This window comes from Raphanus sativus, unplaced genomic scaffold (assembly GCF_000801105.2).
Source record: "Raphanus sativus cultivar WK10039 unplaced genomic scaffold, ASM80110v3 Scaffold4432, whole genome shotgun sequence".
In the NCBI taxonomy this organism is placed as follows: Eukaryota; Viridiplantae; Streptophyta; class Magnoliopsida; order Brassicales; family Brassicaceae; genus Raphanus; species Raphanus sativus.
The window spans coordinates 3,803-6,842 of record NW_026619734.1 but is presented as its reverse complement, the minus strand read 5'-3'; the positions used below and the strand labels follow the sequence as shown (position 1 = coordinate 6,842).

General features: G+C 38.9%; 1 pseudogene; it reads left to right on the top strand.

Moving 5' to 3' along the window:
- Positions 1–1,203: 1,203 nt before the first annotated feature.
- LOC130507379 (protein PIGMENT DEFECTIVE 338, chloroplastic-like) lies at positions 1,204–2,754 on the top strand (annotated as a pseudogene).
- The last annotated feature ends 286 nt before the right edge of the window (positions 2,755–3,040 follow it).

Below are 3,040 nucleotides of genomic sequence, written 5' to 3'. Positions count from 1 at the left end.
GATAACCTGCATATTTCGCGGTACGGGATTGGGCAGCTAGTTTGAGGACCGCATCCCGCACGGGACATGCTCGCCGTGTACCGCCAGAAACCGAACCCGCAGCAGTTCGGGACGGGACGGGAGAGCCCAATTACCATCTCTAATCTACTACATGTGGATGTGTTTTCCTTCGAGGAAAAATGGCCTATTTGAAAGTCTTATGTTTTCCCTCGAAGATTTCTATTGTATTCACGTGTAATTATATAGTATATTTCAGAGCATGATTATCCCAAAGACCCAAAATGGATCTCTTAATACTTTTTTAATAGTATCTATTTATATGTAGTACACTTCTTTCTCTCCTCCTTACACCACATCAGATGACACGCTGGAAACTCAAGTCCTGTCCGTTCGCCACGTCAGATTAATGAAACGATGTGCAGCGGAGCTGGTCTTCTTCGTGGGCTCGCGTGTTATGGGCTGAGAAACTAAGATAATTTTGGCCTTTAGGTGCCTTCGCTTTGGAGCCGTGAAGCCGCTGTTCATCGTTTGCGATTCTTCTTCTCGAAGGTTTTACCGTCTCAATCACTCATTCAATTCTTATCTCTTTTCCAAGACGGTGTATCTCTATCTATAAAAACCTGGGGATTCATCCCTTGAGAATCATCCTTATGAACGCCTCTCCGTTTTAGCCATTGTAGTAGGTAAATTCTCAGCCATTCTGTTTAGTTTGATCTGTACGATCGAGCGTAGCATCAACGATTGGAGCCATAACAACCCTCGATTGGATCACCGGAACCCTAAAATATCCCCTCCTTGGATCCACAAGTGGTCTCCGGTCGGTGCTGGCGATTGCTCAGGATTCTGGAGAAGGATAGAGGACAAACCGCGATCTAAAAGATTTTGGAGACGGAAATTAAGATGTGGACGGTAACGGGGATGACGGTGTGGATGTGAAAGCCGTAGGGCATTTGTTGGAGCGAGTGTGTGAGGCCTGATGTGATATTAGCTGAGGGAGAAGGAGACAATTACGTAGAGGATGATGATATTGTGTTGTTGCAATGGCTTAGGAACGAGGAAGTTTGATATCAGCCGAAATTATCAGCCTTTTGTAATGAAAATGATTTTTTTTTTTAATTTTGTGATCACATGAAATTCCAACAGAAAATATTTTTCACTAATAATAATTTTGTGAAAAATATTTTCTGTTGGAATTTCATGTGATCACAAAATTTAAAAAAAAAAACACTATTGCTTCTAATAACACTAACTCTGTTGCTTCTTAAAAATCTAGCGATTTTGTTGTTAGGACTTAGGATATTTTGCTCACATGACGTCGTTCCCGATGTACAAAGTGGGGGAATCGTCGCGGAGGAAGCTTCAGCTATTGTACAAGCCTAATCATGTATCGACACCGGAGGAGATGAGTATGGGAAAGCAGGCTATGTCCAGGTCCTGCATGAGCCCTTTCTGAAATTCTTAAAGCATGAAGAAGGAGATGAATCGGAGGTTTCCCAGGAGACGGAGAGACTCGCCGTGGAATATTATGATCCCAAACAGGTGAATTTGTGGTTGGTGTTGTAGACCTGTGGTTTCTGTTAACGAGAACGGACTCGATGTGCGTATAGTTGCGGATATGTTAGGGATCATGATGACGGATGAGAAAGTTCCATTGTACGAGAAATAATTTGATTACTTGCTCTGTGATTTAAAGTACGATGCTGAAGAATTCTTGGTTCATGGTAAAATGGGGATTGTTAAGGATGATGATGAAGATTGTGTTTAAGTTGTGTAGTTTGCAAGGCAAGGCATTCCTGTGGTGAAGATAGAACAACGATATTTGCAGATGTTTTTGGGAGAACATTGAGTGGAAGGCCTTTGCTTTCTTCTAGATGTTACTTTAGGAGAATAGTTTGGCACCAAGTGAGGTAAGCCTCTTTTTGTTCCTTGATTTCAAGAACTGTTATTGGTTGATGTATCAAGAAGATCCTAATGGAAAGTAGGTTGCTATGTGGCAGATCAAGCAGCTTACTGAGACCACTGACGTTAAGATAACTGAATGGAATATCTCTCACCAGAATTGAGGTAGGCTTCACATGCTTGCTTAGAGGTCATGCCATTTTAGTGGATTTAATAGTTAGTTTTTTTTGTTTAATCTCATGGCTTGAGAGGTTCTATATAGTTGAGAGGTTCCATATAGTTTTTTTTTGTTTAATCTCATGCTTAGTTGAATTTTTTGATTCATTTGTCTTATTTATCCTGAATTAACAGTCATGAGAAAAACATATGAAGCAGTTTCTCATCGAGGAATGTCGATGTTGCTTTGACACCTCGCCAAAAAGATCTGACGATCTTTTCAGAAACATGGCGAGAGTAGAGACCAATAATATAATAGTAAGCACTCTACTCTGAAATCACAATTGCAGACGTATGTAGTGACTGAAATAATAGTCCCTCCAAATGTTTTTTATTACAACCTCAGATGGGCAATGAGTTCAATATCACCATCCACATCAGTAACATCAACGGTTTACCCATATCTGGTTTTTGAGATGCCACAACTGGTTACTGGTGTCTCCAGTGTCAATGATTATGAAAGGATTGCACTACAGAACAAGCCTATGGGAGGACCAGTGTTCATCACAAGTTAAGTTTTTAAGCGTAGAAGAATAAAACAAAGAAATTTGTAGGTTATAAAAAGATTTTTTTTAACAGGTTATAAAAAGGTTTGATGATAAATTTTATTCAAAAGATTGCTATTATTATGTGCTTTAATGATATATGTATATAGCAGAAGTTCTGCAGAATAATCAAAGCTGAAATACGATGATTAGTAAAAGGAAAAAACAATTGGTCAGAATAAGGATATGTTTTTCTCCCAAAGAAAGATGTGTAAAAATATTACTATAAGAATGACCGACATGAATAATATTATACAAATCTTAACAAAAATAGGATAAATTAGTTACTAATATATACAAAACTGCACTTTCGGAGCCGATAGGTGATTCCACTTTGAGAAGCTTTTTATTGTTGTACCCAAATCAACGCATATAATGTC